Source organism: Pieris napi, chromosome 13, assembly GCF_905475465.1.
Source record: "Pieris napi chromosome 13, ilPieNapi1.2, whole genome shotgun sequence".
Classification (NCBI taxonomy): domain Eukaryota; kingdom Metazoa; phylum Arthropoda; class Insecta; order Lepidoptera; family Pieridae; genus Pieris; species Pieris napi.
In genome coordinates, this window is record NC_062246.1 from 2,792,885 (window position 1) to 2,807,182 (window position 14,298).

Genomic DNA, 14,298 nt, shown 5'->3' on the forward strand with positions numbered 1-14,298 from the left:
ACCCATGTTCCTATAAAATCTCCAGGTAAAAGATCCAATAACCATATAAAAACATAATATCTATTAAACTATGTAGTTTGTACTTTGTTATTTATTCGATTATTGTTTCTAGTTTGTATAATATAACTTTTGTCATTTTAGGTGGAGACAATGCAGAAGAATGGAGAGACAGAAAGTCACAGTTTTCTTTTAATGTTCAAACTGTAGTGAGTGCAAAGTTGAAGATTTTAGACATAGTGGCTAGATGGCCAGGAGCAGCACATGACCAAACAATTTTCAACAATTCATTCCTAAAACAAAGACTGATAAATGGAGAATTTGGAAACCTTTTGATTGTTGGTGATAAAAGCTATGAAAATACTTCATACCTTCTAACTCCACTCCAAAACCCCACGACTCCAGCAGAACATCTATATAACGAATCTCAAATTCGAAGCAGAAATGTGGTGGAAAGGACATATGGTGTTTGGAAAAACCGGTTCCCCATTTTGTCAAAAAAGATTTTACTTCATGTATCTCGTGTACAAGCCGTGATAGTGGCATGTGCGGTGTTGCACAATATTGCTATTGATATGCGAGATGAACATTTTGAACTACTGCAACAAGTAGATGAACCTGCTGATGATATTGATCAAAGCGCAATTGACAACGTGGGAAATGCAAGTGTGCGAAGTAATCTTATTAGTGATTATTTTGCTTTATTACTATAATATTTTATAAATTACAAAATTTTTGAGATAAATTAAATAAACATTCAATGCTTTTATTAAAATAAAAATACAAATTTTTATTACAATACATCCTCGCTCCAGGCACAAAATCGATTATTTTTCTAATTTATTTAACAACATATTTTTTTCTATGGCCCATAATTATCTTTTATGCTCTCTTTCTTCCTCTTCAAATGCCCATTGCTTTCTCTTATTTAGAAGCTCTACCTCCAGAATCTTCTTTTGCAGATCCGCAATCTCTAATTTTGAATCAGCAACTTTTTCGAATGGCCTTTTCATCTTCGGAGTAGCTGAAAATAGATTGATTGGTTAGCCGTGTGGTGGCAGCAAAGACGAGTAGTACCACCCAATATTTGCTTGTGGGTGTCGATGAAAGCGACTTAGGGCTTATCCGCGAGTTTTAGATATAGCGTGGTGACTATAGGCAAAACCTAATAATGAAATAAATCTACTTTAATACAAATAACTTACATAAAGCGGGATGTTTTTTGGGACGTAGAGATTTTGGCTTCCAGTTGGTCCACTTTTCAATTGACAATTTTTTTGGGGTAGCACTACCACATTCACCTGAAGTGAAACATAAAAGGTAAAGTCCGACTAACTTACCAACAACTCAATTAGAATCTTCCTTCTGTGTACAAACGTCTGCCTCAACTGAATGGATAGATTCTCTTTCTAAAATTATATCATAATATGAATGTAATATTGTTTCATTTGTGAGAGAAAATAAAGTAATTTGTATTGTATATCTTACCAATGCGATCGGAGTCAAATTGACTTTCAATTCCTTCGACAGACAACAATATCATGTCTTTGACTTTTTCCTCGATAGGGGTAAGAGGAGTAGCAGCACTAGGGCCACCTCCTTTACGTTACGTTTCAGCATGTATCAAGGCAGACTTTTTTCTTGTAGCCCTCTTTAAGCCTTCGTATTTAGCTTTCAAAGTTTTAGCGCTGCGAAAGTTTTCCCCACTTGTGCTATTAAACAGCGCCTCTAACGTCTTCCAGCACTGCTCTTTCTCCTGCCAGGTGACTGAGTCACTTTTTTATTTTCTAATATATTTTTATGATCAGCAACAAGCGAAGTTAGAAGCTCAACTTCTTCCCGGCTGAAATTGACGCTTCTTTCACGTTTTTGCGGAGACATTTTTTTAAGTTAAAGAATCCACCTCTAATCACAAAAACAACGGAAAGGTCAAGCCGAAGGCACCGAACTAAAATATGTACTAAAATACTCAATAACCTAACAAACAAAAATACCATGTGAAAATGACAGCCCGTTTCATTACAAGTAATATTAAATGACCAATAAAAAGGTTAAGGTTCTATGTTTTTCTATAGAATTTTGTAACTTTATTTGTTCGTAACAAAAAAACGGAACATACGAATTTGGTGTTGCCACCACAATCTTCTTTATGTGTCGGATAGTTATGTGCCGGATAAAATATGATTGTAAAACGCAAAGTTTCTTATTCGGAACTTTTATCTTCCAAATAATTTATCTGTTGCATAGCTATTTGTTACTTTAACCATACATTGTGAAACAGACCCTTAAGAATTGTAAATTAAAATGCCATGTGTTTTTATTATCGAAGTAAAGAAATAAATAAAAAAATTTTTTTATAATTTCTATGAATTTTTGATATTTGAAACTTTTGATATTATAATGACAATTATATTCATTAAATACCTAACATATCTTCCTTTTTCCCTCCCTCTAAGTCTCGGAAATCTAAAGTTTTAGATTTGTATAAATATGAACAAGGCTTAAAAATTAGTTTGCCAAAGAAGTTTCACTTCTGACATGTGTACTTTGTACGCACGCACTTTTTTTATTATTAATTTTACTAGCGTCACTACTGAAGTGGTAGAGAAAGGATAGTTTCGAATGTATTTAATGATTCAATATATTCTCATATGCAGGTGAATGTTATGACTCTTCGTTGTGGTTTTGTTATCATTATCATTGTTTTGAATTTATAATAAAGGCCAACTATTACACGTTCTATGAAATGACCTGGGGGTATTGAGTGTTATTAGTATTTAAATAGAACTGTTATAACAGTAAAAATAAATTAATAAAGATGACATCAAATTTCTTTGCCTACTTTAAAACAATTGTGTCCAGTTCATATTTTAATCTTATTTATTTAATTGTTTTTATATCATATCATAATAATTGGTGTAAGCTTTGTATAAAATAAATCAATGTTGCATTTGTTTTAAGCCTATTAAATGTTTTCTGCCTTTATTCACCCTGATACTACGTGTTTGCGTGTTGTTCCCAAAGTAATGTCAGTGGATGCTCCTAATTCAACGCGCCTTGCTATAAGTGAAACGTTTGCTTTTCCTAATTATTAATTGACGACTCATTGGTCTAGTGGTCCCGGGTTCGATCCCCGGCTGAGACGAACATCGATGTGATGAGCATTTGGTGTTGTGCTTAGGTCTTGGGTGTTTAAATATGTATTTATATGTCTATCTATCTATAATATGTATGTATATCCGTTACCTACCCATAACACAAGCTTCACCAGCTTAGCATGGGACTAGGTCAATTGGTGTGGATTGTCTTTAAAATATATATATATATATATATATAGAATATTGTGATTAGTAATAAAATCGTGCTTTCCTTCACGCTAAATTTGAAGTGAATTTGAGTGAATTGTCTTTAAAAAATATATATTTTTTTATTTAATTACAATAATTAACTGCGCTAACTTGTTATGAGGAGCTTGATGTATCAAAAATGGCAATTTAAAGTGACGGAGAGCTTATTGCCAGTTCTTCTCGTCCGTTTTACGCCCTTGATTGAGAACTGGCAGTAAATGTAAATTTAGAACCCTTATTTTATTGTTCATGTACATTAAGTTACCTACATGAATAAATGATTTTTGATGTGATTTGTTGTATAAAAAGGAATATTATTAATCCAGTAGCATCCAGTCCATATCCAGTAGCAAATTGCATCCGTTTCTCGATCATTTTTATAGACAAGTAAGTGATCAGTGATTTTTTGGGTTTGGGCCAGTTTCCTTACGATTTTTACGTAAGAGCAAATTCTAATTGCGCACATAGAAAGAAAATACAATTGGTGCACAGCAGTTATTCGAACGCACGATTGCTTCTTTGTTTCTGCGTACAGACCCTTGGGACTCGTATGTTTCGGGAAGACCGTGTATGTATTGTTATATAGAAGGATTTCATTTGTTTCTAAAATGTTTGTTTTTATCATTCACGAATGTCTTTGTGTTTTCTATATAGAACTGGGGGCAAACGGGCAGGAGCCTCTCCTGATGTTAAGTGATACCGCCGCCCATGGACACTCAATTCCAGAAGGCTCGCGAGTGCGTTGCCGGCCGTATAAGTCAATATGGCAACATCTCAAAATACTCTAATCATAATATCAAATAGTTATCTGTCAACTTGACGTGGCAGTTACTCGCAGCTATTATGAAAATCTTTCGAAAAGTTTAATTATGTTAATGTAAAGCATGTTTTACAAAAAGTTGCACACGAGAAGTAAACTACTTCATCTTTATAAATAATAGAGTCAAAAACTAATACAATTCGATATTAAAAACACGTGGCTTTTTAATTTACAATTCGTCATATGAGATTTCAATAAATTATTTTGCATAAAATATTTCATAAATGCTCTTTAATTAAATTTAATTTTAAAAATATAATTTCTGTAAGGTAATTCGCCCTTCTCTCTCTCAATCGGTCTTAATCGCTCTCTCCCTTTTCTTTGACAAAAACGCTGCACATATTCGTGACGTTTCCGTAAAAATGTACCCTCATGCACCTAAAGAAGTATTACTTCAAAAAATATGTTCCCTAATTTCGAAACAAACTCTTAATAAATTTTAAATTATTATATAGTTTCCATTATTGGGCACAAGAGAGCTAGTATAAGGACCTTCTATGATTACTTTGTATTTCTATTTAATAAAAACCTGCATTTAATACGTTATATGCAACCGAATAGGTATCAACCATACAATTTAACTCAACATATTTTAACATAGATGTCGCCACGACGCATAGAAAGTAGAACATCTTTTCCATTTTCTAAACTAGCAATCTCATAAATGTCATATCAAAGTTGAAATCTTCAAATGAAATGCAATTCTGTTCTGCAGCTTACGAATCCGAGCGAAATCCGTTATATTTTTGTCAAAATCGATACCAAAGCACAAATGTGTTGGTCTAATCACGGAACTAGACCGATATTGCCACTTATATCATGTGAATAATAAATTACACCCTTTCGTGGTTGAGCTTCTATTGGTTAATGTATCGTTTCGAACAGAAATTGGTCTGTTTTACATAACTAAACTATCCGGCCCAGCTCCCTCGCAATTCGTTTAAGCGAATACAAAAGTTAAAATCTATTGCTCTCCAGGGGTCACACTAAATCGTGTTCATTCAATAGTTTCTTTTATGTGCACATCTTAACTTTTGTTATTAGTTTCTCTGAAACCATATTCTCTATATACTTGTATAATGTACAATTGGATTTATTGCTTCATACACATTGGTAAGTGAATTTCTTTTCGTATCTAGTAATAAATTAATCAGCGGCACAACCTTTTTAGGTCTGGGCCTCAGATTTCTGTATCAGTTTCACGATCATTTGTCAATCTAATAGGAAATAAGGTCATTAGTCTGCTGTGCCTGAAACACGTCGACATGTTAGGTCGAAGGCAAGCCAACATCCTCACGATGTTTTCCTTCACCGTTCGAGCGAATATTAAATGCGCGCATAGAAAGAGAGTCCATTGGTGCACAGTTGGGGATCGAACCTATGACCGCAGGGATGAGAGTCGCACGCTGAAGCCACTAGGCCAACTCTGCTCATTTCGTAGTGTATACCGATTACTATAATGTAGGCTGCTGTAACTTTTACAAGATAGAAAATCGAAATTTAGCTAGTTTATTTTTTTTTAAATAAATTACATTATGCCCTAAAATAGAAGTGGAAATGGGCGGGGCATATAGCAAGATACACCGATAATAGATGGACCTTAAAGACAACTGTATGGAAAGGACCAAGAGGAAGAAGGAGAAGAGGTCGCCCAAAAATGGTGGATAGAAGAAATAGAAGCAGTAGCAGGAAACAAATGGAGAAAGAGAGCCATATACAGAATCAGTTGGAAAAAGCTGGAGGAGGCCTTTACTCGTGAAGAGGTTCCGATTGACGGTACTGAAGGAAGCTAGATTATAGAATAACAAGCAAAAGAAAAAAAATATGTATAAAAATGTAAAATAATCTAAGCTGTGTATTATAATTTGTTTTTGTCATGATTAGAAATAAAACGGGCTTTATTATTATTATTATTCATAAATAAATGCTGAAAAACCTTTAAAGGTGAGGCGCCTCAGATTTCTGTATCTGTTTTGTGAACATTAGTTTTTGTTAGCCAAGTAGGTGATTATCAATGCCTTCAAACACACGTCGACATAGAACAAAAAAATATTTATGTTAACGAATAATAATAACGAAACGAATCGAAATAAAAACTATAACCTCAATATTTTCTCTATATTGTATAAAAGATTTTCATAAGTAAACACTAAATAAAATATTTAATGAAAAACAAACGATTCAAAGACAAATAAGATTCCAACTACACTTTTAATTTACCAAATGTCTAGCTTTTTCCGCGTACTGAATTCCTGCTTGCTCCATTCATCAGGCCACTGTCACTGTCCTACGGCCAATTAGTGATGTAACACTTCACTGAACACTGGCGCAAATTACACGAACAATCTTATATGTTCATAAAATGCCCGATCACCTTTTGTTTATTTATAGGCCAAATGTATGTACAATATGGGGTATGCAAATACCCGTATCTCCTGCATTAATCACTTCTTAAGTAAGTTTTCGTTGATTTTTGTGATTTCATTTTTTTTTTGTAGGTATGTAAAGCACTAATAACTAAATGAGCTGTCTCATTTTGGCATAGCGTAAACACATTTTACCGAAAGAGACAGCGTAATTAGACTTTGTACTGAAGAATGGGCCTACAAAATATAATAATTTTAATAATAATCATACTAATAATCCAAAAACCATTACTACTTTGTCTACTGTAAATATTAAATAAAGTTTTCTCAAAATTTTTAGCTTAAACAATCATTTCATACAAAAATAGGATAGTTTGCATCATTGTGTAAATTTTAGCTATGTAAAAATCAAATACCGAAAATAACAAAATTAAATATCAACGATGTTTTTAGTAATACAATAACAATCAAATAAACAGTATTTACAATTTTCTTAACCTACAAAATAATAATAATAATAAATTATAAAAAGAAAATTAAAAAGTGTCTTTCTGTGGCAGTGTACCCTTAACGCTGGCAGCATTTCCTCGCTGTATTGCGATACTTAATCGTTGAGCGAGGAAAGCACCAGATCTGGGGTCATCGGTACTTTCTACCTGGCGGCAACTTAAATCTTTAATTAGCACCTGTGCACTTGAACCTGAGGAAAGACTCTTATATTTGAGCCGTTTATTATTTTCCTCTTAATTAATTTAATTAAATAATATATGTATCCGCCACAAACCTTCAAGCTTCATTATCAAAGTAGCTCAGCGTACATGGAAGTAAACTAAGGTTGGTTGGTTGGTTTCTGGTTGTATAAACCAAAGAGCATCTGTTGAAAACTATATCAATCAATCAATCAAAATACGTTTATTCAGTTTAGATACGTCGTAGGGCATGCTTATGAATGTCAAAAACGTTTACTAAATTCGCGAAAGAGCAAGACTACGCCATCCGTTCGCAAAACTACCAGGAGGCCTTGTTCCGAGAAGAACAGGCAAGACTCTCAACGCAAGACCTTCTACATTACAATTATTCAAAGGAAAATGTCAGAAACCATAACGTCATTAAAGTTACATAAGTCAAAAAAATAAAAATCTGTTCTGTGATTTACCGCATTCACCATTACACACATATTCACAACACTTTAAAGATAACAAAACAAATTATAACAATATAATTAGAACTATTCCCAAGCGTTTTTGTCATTAACTGTGTACTACCTTTACACATTAATGTTTTTTTTAATATGGAAAATATATAAATTAAAAATAAATGCCTATTGTTATATTCATCGCTAAACTGCAATTATCCCAGAAATAAATTCGTGCGGCCCTTTTGTCACTCAAAATCTCATCCCTCATCGGGCGTGCGATAACGAGTCCCGGGATAACAAAATATTTTTCATGAAAAATTTCTTTGATAAATACGTCATTCAATTTCAGAGGCATAAAAAAGACTGAACGCAGAGTCAACAATGTGGAACGAGTGAAACGTTCCAATAATAAAAAATGCAGAGTAAAAAGAATCGGCCAACGGATTTTCAATATCGCTTTACAGGTAAACGAGGTTGTTATTCATACGGGGCGTGCTTCTTTCTCCGAATGTATCCAATTGCTTTCCTAAGTGAATGCCATTTCAATTGAAGGAACTTTTCGCAAGTATTAAAATGTCAAAAATAGAATTCCAGATCACTTGCTTTGCCTTATAAAAATGGCACTTTAGAAAGTCAAAAATATTTAAAAGATTGTCTAGAATAAAAATGACTCTAGTTGCCCCTTCCAAAATGTAGTTTATTATGGTTATGGAGAAGAGTGGGCAAAAAACTCCATACTTTTACTAACTCTTTTAAAATAGTTTTACAATATTTTTTATATATTGATTCGATAATTATATGTAAAGACCATATACATAGAACAAAAAAAAACTACTAAAGTATAATATACGCTATCTTTTACACTATGTAATGGATTTAATGCGTTTTTCATTATAATTTAATAAAATAATCGTTAATATCAATAAGCTATTTTAATTCGGTAAACTTTTATTATATATATATATAGGGGGCAATCGGGCAAGAGACGTGTCCGACGTCCATGGATACACTCAAAGAAATAGGGCTCGCGAATGCGTTGCCGGCCTTTTTAAAAATCTCTCTTAAAAGGCCCTAAGTCGAATGAATTCGGTATACTTCAGTGAGTAGTTGGTTCCACACAGTGGTGGTGCGCGGCGGCCGAAGTCGAGGTGATACGGTGAAATTTCGAAATCTCGAGGTTCGATGACCTTTAAAAAATAATTATTATGTTTCTAATATCCCAACATATAATTAATTCTTAGTAGTTTATCACTTGGCTAACAGCCAGATCTATTAACTATTAAGTTTGAACTATATATGTGATACAAGATCAAACAGTAGTGGAAAGCGCAGTCAACTCGGTAACATCAGACTTGCATTTAACCGTGAATCGCAAACTATTTACAAATGTACCGGCAACTATGTAGAATGCAAGCTGACGATGCAATTTGCAAGATCTGGGAAAACGCTTACATTCGATGAAACTTGATACATATAGCTCGCATGTCTAGTAAAGTTAATTCTAGATTCACTTGGGACTTAGTTGAACGTGATTTCTGGAAACTAGCTTCACAATATTTATGAGGTAAAAGCATAGTCAAATTTGCTTATCAAATTATCTCCTAATTTAGTTATATGTTTATACAACGGTACAACTAGATTATGAAATGCCTAATAAATTGTACTTATTTAAATCTGACTCAAAAATTACATACATTTTGACTTTGTGCAAATTTAGTCCTAATAACCCAAGAATTTCTGTTCTAATTAGAAAACAAATGAAAAAAACCCCTCGAACCGTTTCATTGATAATTTCTTTATAGCATTTAGATATAGAAGAACTCTGGAGTTGCACACCTCCGTTGTTCACATCATCATTTCCGACAACCCCAGGAAACGCACTGCAACAGCAAAGGACTGGACGTCCTTGCTCCCTTCCATCTTCCTTAGTCAGTTTAATATGGGCTGCGGTTAAATAGCCACAGGATAGGCGTGCCCTCCAATAGGCCGCATCTCAAAGTCAAGACAAAAGTCAAAAATCATTTATTCATATAGGTAACACAATGTAAAAAATAAATTTACATTAAATGCTTCTAATTTTACATTTACTGCCAGTTCTCAAATCAAGGGCGTAGAACGGAAGAGAAGAACTGACAATAAACTCTCCGCCAGGGGGGAATGTGGCCAAACGTCTGTCCAGTTATGTATAATAAAAGATGATAAGTCTCACACAAGGTCCTTGTACGGCTTATCATCTTTTAACAAGCAAGAGATAGATATAGATAGAGAAGATATAACAAGCAACTATTGATCACTTAAAACACTACAAGAGTACCATTTTAATTTTCACACACTGTTTCTTTAGTCACATTCCTTTTGATTTGGATAATGATAACGTCATAATACAAAAGTATACCTATTCAATGTCGTTAATTGAAAAGGTACGAAATGCAACGCTATTTGGTAGAGGAATCACATTTCAGTATTGCTTTAGGGGAAAATGGCATAAGCAGTGATGTGTATTAATGGATGTGACAGGGAGGGATGGAAGGTTTTACTGAATTATAGATCTGGTATATAAAGCCAACATACGTTAATTTTAAGGTACCATGTGTAAATACAGTTTTAGTATAGTATTCTCAATGGGGTTTTCTTTATGTGCCAAATTAAACGTAGAGAATCCGACATGTCCTAGAACAAGCTTCAAAAGCTTAATTCGTTTTTTTAAGCGATATCAAACTCTTGAATCGAACATACATCTTACCTTTTGTCCCACAAATCTACCTCATGTTCATATGTAAGAAATAATATCTTTACTTGAATAATAACTTAATGTGTATAACATTATTATGTTTTGAATTAGTATTGATTATATTGCAATCACGAACAATGCTTTATATTCCCTGGAATCAAGATCTCTAAGGCTAATGTATACTTTGCTTCATACTGACTTTCGTTATGAATAATTCTTCTTCTTCTCCCTCATGTGCCAATTTATTATATTACTAAAGCTTGGGTGTTAACAACTTTAATTGCCGGGTATTTTGCGCTAGTCTTAAAGAATCTCTTTGGCAGATGCCGGTCCACTCCCGTAGGATCCGCAACCGCGACTTCTTCCTTCTACCAGCCCGTCTCTTAACTTGAATTTTGCCGCAACAAGCTGCAACAAGTCGTATCGATGATAACGCAAGACGTGTTTGAGATATGCAACTTTCCGTATTTTAACAGTCTGCAGTCTCGTGGCTACCCGTGAGTTCAATCCAAACATGAGTAGATAAAATAATCATTGATATAAATCAATATAAACACGTGTATAGACATGGAACAAAAATCCTTTGTATTACAATGTTAAAACCCGGATACGGTTATGAGAAAGCGAACGGCCTGAATCAACATTAGGAGCTGCCAGCTGAACTCGAAATAAAAAAGTATTTCACTGATTTCACAATTTTCTTTTAAATAAATGTGTTAGCTAAAACTGGCAACAAGTGAAGGAAATATTTTATAATAAATATTGACTGTATATGATGCTTAACGACACCAACTTTGTTATCAGAAAATTTGTTATCATATCATACATAAGTTTAATTTACACACCCTTACACATATTCAAACACAACCACTCATGCTTTAGTTTTATTTTGTTTATTTTATTGTTTGTTTGTTACTTAGTTTAGTCATATTTTTGTATATTTTCTGTCCGCAATGGAAGGCTGGTAATATGTTACCACAGGACTTCTACATTCCTGTTACAGGCACCAGCCTCTCACAAAGAAGATCTATGCAGCATGTGAACCCGTAAAATGCAATATTGTGAAGAGGCAAATTAAATTTTATTATTATTATTATTCATTGAAAGTCTACAATATTGTGAAGAGGCAAATTACATTTTATTATTATTATTATTCGTTGAAAGTCTACTAAATACTGGACAACACCAAGATGCTCAATCTTGGTGCTGTCCAGTGGTGGTTAGGTGGCAAACAGCTAAGGACTCAAAATTTCAAAACTGACGAATAAGAGAGGCCCATAAGAGGTGGAAATCGATTGACGATGATTATATTTATACAAATTCATAATAAAACCAAAAGTGTAATATAAAATCAGAGATGAAATCATGTCTAACTAAAGTTACTACTAAAATTTCCAATTTCTCGCGTTTATTACGAAGCCTCAGGTGAAACTGTGCATCGCGTTATGAATTTACGTTCGCATCATATAATTCAGAACGTTCACCGCATAGTAATTATCTCGTAACAATCAAAGGAATGATTGACGTATATGTTCGGTCCGCCCTGCCTTTGACCTGAGATATTGAAAACCGAGTGGACTGGTTGACCTTTTTTTATTGGCTACATATCACTTGTTCCGCATTGTTAAGCGTTACACTGAAATAAGCCGCGTTGTCAAATTGATATGATATTTCAGTGGTAGTGATGTTCTTACCCCCTTATTAAATCTCCCGTTTTATTAAAGCGAAATGTACGTACGATTAATAAAGATGCGATGAATGATACCATATTGTATGGCCAGTATTAATCCGTGGCTTTGTTCGTTTTGTATGAGTTATTATATTGCAACACTGCGAAAAAATTATCAAGCGCTCTATTTATTTTCGCAGATTCGAGAACAATGAATGTAGGTCAATTTTCAAGGATTCAATTTGATTTTCTTATATTTATGAAGGTATTTCTAAAGCAAAGTAATCACAAGTTAAGCGCTCAAAGAAAATGCAATATTAATTTTTAAACTGTATACTCATTTCAAGTAACAAATTCTCGTGGAAAGTTTTATTAAAAGCAAGGTGAGCGCAGTTAAGAGGGTCACCGATGTTTTATGGCATCAGCGCGATACTTGCGAAGTAGTTTACGAGGAATCTAGCAGACATTACTGGTGCCTGGAGGGTGCACTTCCAACTTGTCTCAGGGATATTACTTTAATCGCAGACGGCCTGCGTTATGGTCAAAGTTTCATGGACGCAACTGAAGCCACAACTTCACCGCTTATTGCTAACGAGTTATAAGGAACATTTATTTTGATTGTACGCTTGTAGTTATTATGAATCTATTATATTTCTGGAATCGTTCGAGGCAACATCTGCTTGTTATTTTCAATTCAACTACATAAGGCACAAGTTGCTCAACAATGTTTATGTTTTTCTTTAAAGTTTCGTAGAGTTTATTCGTCGTTAAATTGTATGTACGAACGATTTATTAAACACATTTTTAAGTAATTTTATACATCGTTAAAACCCCATAGCCACGCATCAGTAAGTACTTACTGCTTAATTACTTAAAGCGTAATGTTTAATGTACGCAATATTAATTTATTAACCATTAAAATAATATCTAGAATCTGATTTAAAATAATTAAAACCATGAAATCACTGCGATTAATTAAAACTTGCTCGTAAATCATAACATTTTTCATTTACAATGGATCGAATGGAAAATGTATGGAATAAGTTCCGAAAAACTTTAACGACATTTTCATTGTGAATACATTAATTAGTTACGTGTTTTTGTTGATATGTTTTTCATTTGCAGAAATAATTCCATATTTCGATTTATATGAACGGTATTCTTTTAAACAACCAATTACTATAATAGTATATTTTAAAATAATAAACTATATTTTATAAGATCATTTGTTTAACAACAACTTTTTTTTGTTAAGTTTTCTAATATATTGTCTGTCAAATTTCTAATGGACCATAGGATAATTCGACCAACGATGTTTTCTAATATTTCCACCCTCTGAGAATCTCTACTCTTAAAATAAAACAAAACCGTATTTTATTTTTAGAATGATAAAACCAATAAATGTATTGGTATTACCAGATACATAAGTCTACCTCGTGGTGAAAAAGTTGAACGAAAGAAGAAATTATAGTTTCAGTCGATTGTGATTATTAACAGCATGTCTTGATCAATCACGACCATGCGATACAATCTATAAGACTATTTGACCAATCACAATCAAACGATTTTCATAAAGTCAACGGTATCTCTAATGATATCGTAAGGTTGTAGGCAAAAATCTAAAAACAAAAACAATATTCAGATTGCAACAGAATAATAATTAGACGTATTTGTATAGTTGGAAATCCCGTTTTAATTTCGCGGCCGAAATTTTGGCTAGGCATAAAGTAATTAATTCTGAAGCGTTTGTTCAGTATATGATGTAAGTAAATATTTGACTAAAATTTAATTCGATGGCCGCGGTTAGCTGAAGTCTGTTATTGATGTGTCAGTAACACGTTCTAAACTACATTTTACATCGTGTCACGTGTGGAAAATATTATATTGAAGTAAAGTATTTTGTGCTTGCCAATGTATAAATCAATTTAGAAGTGGGTATTCGTTTATGTAATATAACTTCTTTGACAATATATTATTTATTTCATTCAGATTTAAGACAATATTATTGTTAGCATTTAAGTGAACCGGATCCTTCAGATAATATCTGCGTCGTTCTTTTGTTGTTTTAGCAAAATGTACGTAAATACAACAATTTGCTAGGGCTGCAACATATTCTTATTATAAATAATCCTTTTTTAATTATATAACGGGGCAAGCGGGCAGGAGGCTCATCTGATGTTAAGTAATAGAAACTAGCATTGCCATAGGGCTTGCAATTGCCTTGCCAGCC

General features: G+C 33.3%; 1 long non-coding RNA gene across 1 annotated transcript; it reads right to left on the reverse strand.

Moving 5' to 3' along the window:
* Positions 1-806: 806 nt before the first annotated feature.
* Positions 807-2,221, reverse strand: LOC125055629. Its single transcript, XR_007117935.1, has 3 exons — positions 1,486-2,221; positions 1,338-1,406; positions 807-1,021 (listed from the first exon to the last, which is right to left on the reverse strand). It is a non-coding gene; the product is annotated as an uncharacterized LOC125055629 (long non-coding RNA).
* Positions 2,222-14,298: the final 12,077 nt, after the last annotated feature.